Raw genomic sequence first — 9,396 nt, 5'->3', positions numbered from 1 at the left:
ATAAAATGACTTTCCCAAAATAAAGAAATATTGAGGATTTAATAATAAAATCAAATAAGATTTTATTTTGGAGTTATTGGCTATTTTATTTGAATTTAGGAAAAATGTGCGTTTTTCAAAATTGCATTTAGGCCCCAAATAAATGTTCATCCTGTTCGGCTTGATTTTAGAAGTCGGGGAAAATTTATTTCGGGGTTTTTGTAGTCCGTTTAGTATTTCTTTTATTTGTTTTTCTGTGCGTAATTATAAAAAAACGAAACCGACTTAAGGCCGTGTTCGGCCGGGACTCCTCCGCCCGGGCCTTTAAATAGCGCCGCCCTAAGCCCATTTAGCCCAGCCGCCGCCGCCAGGAATCCTATCCCTAGCCCGCCGCCGCAGCCGCCGGACCCCGCCGCCGCGCCCCACGCCGCCCGCCGCCGCCGCCCCTCGCCACCGCCGCCGGACCCCACCGCCGCGCCCCACGCCGCCCACGCCGCCCGCCGCCGCCGCCCCTCGCCACCGCCGCCGGAGCCGCCGGACCCCACCGCCGTCGCCGAGGTTGACCCCGCCACGGCCGCCGGTTTTTCCTAGAAAACCGTTCGGTTTTCGCCGGTTTTCGATCGGTTTTTTAGATCCCTTTTTTTAGATAGATCGGTTTTTTCAGTTTAGTTTATTTAGTGAGCATTCGCTCGTTTGTTCGTTTTAACGAACGCGTTCATCGTTTAGTTCCAGATAAGGAACGTTCGTTCGTTAATCTTTTCGTCGTTTTTCTTTTTCTCGGATTTTCCGCGATTATTTCTCATCGCGATTCCTGATCCGATTTTCGTTCTAGTATAACTTTTCGCTCGTTTATCAGAATCAGGCGATTCAAGCGCCTAGAGTTTCATCTCGAAACCCTCTTTCCGTTTAACCAACTCAAACAAGTTTTTGCCTCTGTAAAATTTGAGTTAGATCCAGATTAGTAAATGAAGCTTGTTTCTTTCGCCGTTTGACTTTCGTTGCTTCATTTGATTTGATTCTTTTTGCAAACCGGAGTTCTTAAGTTGAATTTTCTAGTTAGATCTCTTATTTGAGTTTTAACCGTGCATTAGATGAGTACTTATTGTATGCTTGTTTGTCTGCGATAGAGTACCTGGAGTGCGCCGCTTGCTACTTCGAATCGCTAGGTTTCGCGGATCATCAGCAAGGCAAGTAACACTTTGATGATACCTCCTACTACCCAATTTTTATTGCATTAGATCAATCCTCAAACATTGCATGATTAGGATCTGACTAAATTGTGGGTTGGGAAGTAGATGAGGTAGTACCTATTACCTGTTTTATTATCAAACCCTTGGGAGTTACTGCTACGTTGCTTATATTGCCATGCTATGCTAGTAGACGTGGATTGGGTGAGTGTATCCATGACAGATGTGAGATTGTTATATTAATGGTTTATTTAAGGTGGCAACTTAAACACACATCTGGGTGGATTGAGGCACCTGGGTATTCCAACGATTGCTTGTTTTTCTTTATTGATCGCCACCCAGGCTCAAAGGGATCATGAGATCAATCATACTAGAAACTTCCGTGTGCAGCCACAAGCTACTATGGGCTCTAGCATAGTTGACTAAGTCGTGTGAACTCTTACAGTGGTAGACTAGCAGATGTAAGGGAAAGTAGGTGTAATGGTCTACCCGTTCGTAAGGTGCTAGCGCTTCTGAAAGACTATGTCTCGGTCATCCGTTTCTCAAACACCATGTAGTGCGAGAATCCCAACGGAGGAGATCGAGTCTTGTGGGGAAAAGTGCGCAAACCTCTGCAGAGTGTATAAACTAATCATGATTAGCCGTGTCCCCGGTTATGGAAATCTTGAGTATCTAGTACTTGGATTATCATGTGAATCTCATCATGTTACTCTAATTAATATTGTTGGTTTTTTTAAAAGTTGATGCTTAATTGGGATTGAGAGGGTGTCTACACTCTCAATGTTTAACAACTGCCATGATAGTTAAATAAAATTTATTCCTTTGCAGTAGGGAAAAATTGGCTTTACGCAAAACTGTAACCATAGAGCTTTCCACCAGCCAAATATGCATGTAGTCTAGCCTTATTCTTTCAGTACTCTCTATGTGTTACATTGCCAGCATATTCCATGTGCTGACCCGTTTCGGGCTGCAACGTTCATGTTGTAGACTTTTCAGACAACGAGTAAGGTGCCTTTAGGTCGTGGTTCTATACTCAGTGATGCCGTTGGAGTTGAAGTACTCACTTATCTTCCAAGCCTTCTGCTGTTATCGTCACTAGATGGCCTTAAGCCATATTTATTGTAATAAGTTCTCTTTTGAGACATTCGATGTACTAAGTGTGTGATTGCTACTCTGTTATAAATCCATTCAAGTACTGTACGTGTCAGCATTACTGATCCAGGGATGACACTGAAGTGTAGAGATCAGACTGTTTGAGGTCTGGTCACTACATTTATTCAGGGTTGAATTTTGTTTCTCGTAATATTTTAGATTCCAGCATGGGTGGAACTTTTATGGAAATTACTTTGGGTGAAGCCACAAAATTGCTTGATAATATTATGGCAAATTATTCGCAATGGCATAATGAAAGAGCTCCTACTAGTAAAAAAGTTAATTCGGTTGAAGAAATTTCTTCTTTGAGTGAAAAAGTTGATGCTCTTGTGAAATTGGTTGCTAGTATAAGTTCTCCTATTGATTTTAATGATATGCATTTGTCTACTTTGATTGAGCAAAATAGTGATGCCATAGATGTGATTTTTATCTCTCGTAATAATTTCAACAACAATGCTTAGAGGTAATTTTAATCCTAGGCCTTTTCCTAGTAATTCCTTTAATAATTATGGTAATTCCTATGGAAATCAATCTTATAATAATAATAATAGGAACACCTCTGATCTTGAGAATAATATTAAAGAATTTATCAATACACAAAAACTTTTAACACTTCCATAGAAGAAAAGTTGAGTAAGATTGATGATTTGTCTAGAAGTGTTGATAGAATTGCTCATGATGTGGAAAATCTCAAGATGAAATTTTTTGTGCCTAAAGTAGATGAATCAATTAAAGCTCTTTATGTTTCTATGGATGAAAGTAAGAAAAGAACTGCTATGCTTAGAGCTAAAAGAGAATTTTTAGAAAAAGCATATTCTAGTGATTTCTTTCGAGAAAGTGATGAAGATCTTAAAATGATTGCTGTTTCTTCTGTTGAGTCCTTGGTTTGTAAAGTTAATATTGGTGAAAAGGGGATTGGAGAAGAGTCAACTTTAGCTAGAAGGCGTCCCAATGATTCAGAGGGTGAAAATCTTGTTGAGAAAATTGATAAAAGTGGGTTTGGAGAGGTCAAAACTTTAGCTAGTGATGTGCCCATTCTTTTGTATTATAAAGACTTTAATTATGATAGTTGCTCTTTGATTGGTTGTATTTCTTTGTTGCAATCCATGATAAATTCACCCCATGCTTATGAACAAAATAAAGCTTTTACGAAACATATTGTTGATGCTATGATGAATGCTTTAGAAGAAAAGTTAGAATTAGAAGTTTCAATTCCTAGAAAATTGCATGATGAATGGGAACCTACTATCAAAGTCAAGATTAAAAATTATCAGTGCTTTGCTTTGTGTGACTTGGGTACTAGTGTTTCTACTATTCCGAAATCTTTATGTGATGTGCTTGGTCTTACCGATATTGAATCGTGTTCTTTGAATTTGCACTTGGTGGATTCCACTATTAAAAAGCCTTTGGGAAGAATTAATGATGTTCTTATTCTTGCAAATATAATTATGTGCCCATAGATTTTATTGTTCTTGATATTGATCGCAATCTGTCTTGTCCGATTATTCTTGGTAGACCGTTTTTATGCACTATCGGTGCCGTGATTGACATGAAAGAAGGCAATATTAAGTTTCAATTTACTTTGAGGAAGCGTATGGAACACCTTCCTAGAACAAGAATTAGGCCACCATATGAATCGATCATGAGGGCATCTTATGGATCTCGAACCAAACATGACAAAACTTAGATCCTTACTTTATGCCTAGCTAAGGGCGTAAAACTATAACGCTTGTTGGGAGGCAACCTGATGAATAAAATTTATTTTTGCTTTTGTTTCCTGTTTTTGAGTGATAGCACAATTATGCTACTATTATGATTGTGTTTTTTATGTTTTAGTTAGTGTTTGTGCCAAGTAAAGCTTTTAGGATCTTCTCTGATGATAGTTGTTTGATCTTGCTTGAAAAAATAGAAACTTTTGTACTCACAAAAATAATTCTCATTTTTTACCAGAGAGCGATAAAATACCCATTCCACTTGCAGTAGATCAATATACAAATTTCTCAGGTCGTCTGAATTTTTCTGAATTTGTGGAGTTACAGAAGTATTTGAAATAGTCAGATTGCTACAGACTATTTTGTTTTGACATATTCTGTTTTCTTTGCGCTGTGTGCTTATTTTGATGGCTCTATGGTTTTCTTTGATGAGTTTTTGCCATAGAAAAGTTTGAATAAAGTAGATATAATTCAAGAACAAAATATGAATTAGTTTGATACAACACTTATAGTAGTGATTTATTTTCTTATACTAACGGATCTCACGAAGGTATTGTTGAGTTTTGTGTGATTAAAGTTTTCAAGTTTTGGGTTATATTACCGTGGATGAAGGAATAAGGAGTAGAAGAGCCTAAGCTTGGGAATGCCCCGACATCCCAAGCTATTATCCAAAAATGAGCCACCAACTAAGTTTGGGGATGCCCCAGAATGGCATCCCCTCTTTCTTCTAACGACCATTGGTATTTTACTCGAAGCTATATTTTTATTCGTCACATACTATGTGTTTTTCTTGGAGCGTCTTGTATGATATGACTCCTTGCTTGTTTTATTTTGTGTTTTCAGTCTTGATCCCTTGCTGGACACACCTATTTGGGAGAGCCAACATTATGTCATGACTTGTTAGAATCGCTCTCTTTGCTTCACTTCAATTTTTATGAGCTATGGACTTGCTCTAGTGCTTCACTTATATCTTTTTGAGCATGGTGTGTGAGGGAGTCCTGGATTAGGGGGTGTCCGGATGGCTGAACTATACCTTCAGCCGGACTCTAGGACTATGAAGATACAAGATTGAAGATTTCGTCCTGTGTCCGGAAGGGACTTTCCTTGGCGTGGAAGGCAAGCTTGGCGATACGGATATTCAGATCTCCTACCATTGTAACTGACTCTATGTAACCCTAACCCTATCCGGTGTCTATATAAACTGGAGGGTTTTAGTCCGTAGGACAACATACACATCAACAATCATACCATAGGCTAGCTTCTAGGGTTTAGCCTCTCTGATCTCGTGGTAGATCAACTCTTGTAATACCCATACCATCAATATTAATCAAGCAGGACGTAGGGTTTTACCTCCATCGAGAGGGCCCGAACCTGGGTAAAACTTCGTGTCCCCTGCCTCCTATTACCATCCGGCCTAGATGCACAGTTCGGGACCCCCTACCCGAGATCCGCCGGTTTTGACACCAACATTGGTGCTTTCATTGAGAGATCCTCTGTGCCGTCACCGTCAGGCCTGATGGCTCCTATGATCTTCAACAGCGATGCAGTCCAGGGTGAGAGCTTCCTCCCCGGACAGATCTTCGTCTTTGGCGGCTTCGCACTGCGGGCCAATTCGCTTGGCCATCTGGAGCAGATCGAAAGCTACGCCCCTGGCCATCAGGTCAGATTCAGAAGTTTTAACTACACGGCTGACATCCGCGGGGACTTGATCTTCGACGGATTCGAGCCACTACCGAGTGCGCCGCACTGTCCCGACGAGCATGATCTAGCTCTGCCGCTGAACAATGCCTTGGAGGCCGCACCCGCATTGGCTCCGGTCCCTAATTCAAAGCCAACTACGCCGATCGAGGATGGGCGGTTGGACGCCACCTCGGGGGCTGCGATCCCAACGGCGATTCAACCAAACACCAGCCCCGCACTCCGCGAGACTCATGACTCCAAGGAGCCAGACTCTTTTCCGGACTCCGAACCCTCCGCGCCTCGGCCTATCGGATCCGATTGGGCGCCGATCATGTAGTTCACTGCCGCGGACATCTTTCAGCACTCGCCTTTTGGCGATATTCTGAAGTCACTGAAGTCTCTCTCTTTATCAGGAGAGCCCTAGCCGGACTGCGGCTAGCGAGGTTGGGATTCGGACGATGAAGAAATTCAAAGCCCACCCACCACCCACTTTGTAGCCACTGTCGACGACTTAACCGACATGCTTGACTTCGACTACGAAGACATCGACGGTATGGACGCCGATGAAGGAGATAATGAAGAACCAGCGCCTACTAGGCCCTGGAAAGCCACCTCGTCGTATGCCATATACATGGTGGACACCCCAAAAGAGGGAGATGGCAATGGAACAGCGGAGGATGACCCCTCCAAGAAACATCCTAAGCGCCGACGTCAGCGGCGCCGCTCAAAATCCCGCCAAAACAAACACGGTGATTCCAGCACGGGAGATAATAACACTCCGAAAAGCGCCGAAGAAAACCCCCTCTAGCAAGATTTAGCACAGGAGGATGGAGAAACCAGCCCTCATGAGAGAGCGGCAGACAGAGAGGTCGAGGACGATAATTATATGCCTCCCTCCAAAGACGAGGTAAGCCTCGACGACGACGAATTCGTCGTGCCAGAGGATCCCACCGAGCAAGAGCGTTTTCAACGCAGGCTTATGGCCATGGCAAGAAGCCTCAAGAAAAAACAGCAACAGCTCAGAGCTGATCTAGATTTGCTAGTTGACAGATGGACTGAAGTCCTTGCGGCCGAAGAGCATAAACTCGAACGCCCCTCCAAGAACTACCCAAAGCGCAGGTTGATACCCCAATTAGAGGAGGAAGCACTCGATGCGGCCGACCGGCCACCTCGTGGCCGCGACAGAGAGGCCTCTCGGCCCTCCACTCAAGCCGCACCCCGTACCAAGGCACGGGACTATGCGCCGGACTTACGAGATATGTTGGAGGACAAGGCTAAACAAACAAGATCGATCTACAGATCGCGTGGGCGCTCCACGGCTCGAGACGGCATCCGTCACGCCGGCCACAAATTCGGCAGGGCCAAACACAATAGACAAGGCTCACTGGAGCTACGTCAGGATATAGCCCAGTACAGAGGCGCCGCACACCCACTCTGCTTCACAGACGAAATAATGGATCATCAAATCCCCGAGGGTTTCAAACCCGTAAACATCGAATCATATGATGGCACAACAGATCCTGCGGTATGGATTGAGGATTATCTCCTTCATATCCATATGGCCCGCAACGACGATTTCCACGCCATCAAATACCTCCCACTCAAGCTTAAAGGACCAGCTCGGCATTATCTTAACAGCTTGCCAACAGGATCAATCAGTTGTTGGGAGGACCTGGAAGCCGCATTCCTCGACAATTTCCAGGGCACTTATGTGCGACCCCCAGACGCCGATGACCTAAGCCACGTAATTCAGCAGCCAGATGAATCGGTCAGGCAATTCTGGACACGGTTCTTAACAAAGCAAAATCAAATAGTCGACTGTCCGGACGCTGAGGCCCTAGCAGCCTTCAAGCACAATATCCGCGACGAGTGGCTAGCCCGACACCTTGGATAGGAAAAGCCGAAATCTATGGCAGCACTCACGACACTCATGACCCGCTTTTGCGCGGGAGAAGACAGCTGGCTTGCTCGTAGCAACAATATAACCAAAAACCCTGGTAATTCGGACACCAGGGACAGTGGTGGCAGGTCGCGTCGAACCAAGCAGAAGCGCCGCATAAACGGCGACAATGCTGAGGATACAGCAGTTAATGCCGGATTCAGAGTCTCTAAATCCGGTCAGCGGAAGAAGCCATTCAAAAAGAATCCTAGGGGCCCATCCAGTTTGGACTGAATACTTGACCGCTTATGCTAGATACATGGCACCCCCGAAAATCCGGCCAATCACACCAACAGGGATTGTTGGGTGTTCAAGCAGGCAGGCAAGCTAAACGCCGAAAATGAAGACAAGGGGCTGCATAGCGATGACGACGAGGAGCCCCGGCCGCTGAACAATAGGGGACAGAAGGGTTTTCCCCCACAAGTGCGGACGGTGAACATGATATACGCAACCCACATCCCCAAGAGGGAGCGGAAGCGCGCGTTAAGGGACGTATACGCGATAGAGCTAGTCGCCCCAAAATTTAACCCATGGTCCTCCTGCCCGATCACCTTTGATCGAAGGGACCACCCCACTAGCACCCATCACGGCGGCTTCGCCGCATTGGTTCTAGACCCAATTATTGACGGATTTCATCTCACTAGAGTCCTTATGGATGGCGGCAGCAGCCTGAACCTGCTTTACCAGGATATAGTGCGGAAAATGGGCATAGATCCCTCGAGGATTAAGCCCACCAAAACGACCTTTAAAGGCGTAATACCAGGTGTAGAGGCCAACTGTATAGGCTCAGTCACACTTGAAGTGGTCTCCGGATCTCCGGATAATTTCCGAAGTGAGGTGTTAATCTTCGACATAGTCCCATTTCGCAGTGGTTATCACGCACTGCTCGGGCGAACTGCATTCGCTAAGTTCAATGCGGTACCGCATTACGCATACCTTAAGCTCAAGATGCCAGGCCCTCGAGGAGTAATTACGGTCAATGGAAACACTGAACGCTCCCTCCGAACGGAGGAGCACACGGTGGCCCTGGCGGCGGAAGTTCAAAGCAGCCTCTTTAGGCAGTTCTCCAGTCCGGCCACTAAACGACCAGACACCGTCAAGCGTGCCCAGAGTAACCTACAACAAGACCGCCTGGCATGATCCGAGCAGGCGTAGCAATGCGGCCCCAACCCCAACCCTCGCCAAAAGGCGACGCCAGTACTTCGCGTACATAACTACGCTCTAGAGATACCATGGGCACAGGGGGAGGGGCACCACCACGGCATGCCTGAAACACGGCTTAAACCGCACCAGGGGCTGCCGATTTTTTAAATTTTCTCTTACTTTAAGGACTCCACTCTTCGGAAGGCCTGTTCGGCAGTTCAGTTGCTGCACAAACGATGCAAGAACCAGGGAAGCAGCCAAGCCATGCCGCATTACGGAACTCCCAGGTGGTCTCTATCACGAGCAGTATACCTGTTTCGCACATTATTCCGCAGCTTGCCCCTGGAGCAGACATGTTACATAGTCCAACCTTTTGATTATTGCATTATTTGTATCGTTTTGCTTTGATCGCAGCTCTTTTTAATAAACAATGCATAGCTTTTGTCTATTTTTGCATTACGTTTTTTATATATTTATATATGTTCCTTAATGACATGTTGCACCCGTACACTTTGGTACGTCCAAAATATGCCAGGGGCTTCCGTACCCCTCAACATGGTGTGAGAAGTCCAAACACTTTAACAAGTACGGCACCCCGAACTTA

Source organism: Triticum urartu, chromosome 6A, assembly GCF_056163025.1.
Source record: "Triticum urartu cultivar PI428250 chromosome 6A, HENAU_Tu73, whole genome shotgun sequence".
NCBI classification, from domain to species: domain Eukaryota; kingdom Viridiplantae; phylum Streptophyta; class Magnoliopsida; order Poales; family Poaceae; genus Triticum; species Triticum urartu.
This window is presented reverse-complemented; position numbering follows the sequence as displayed.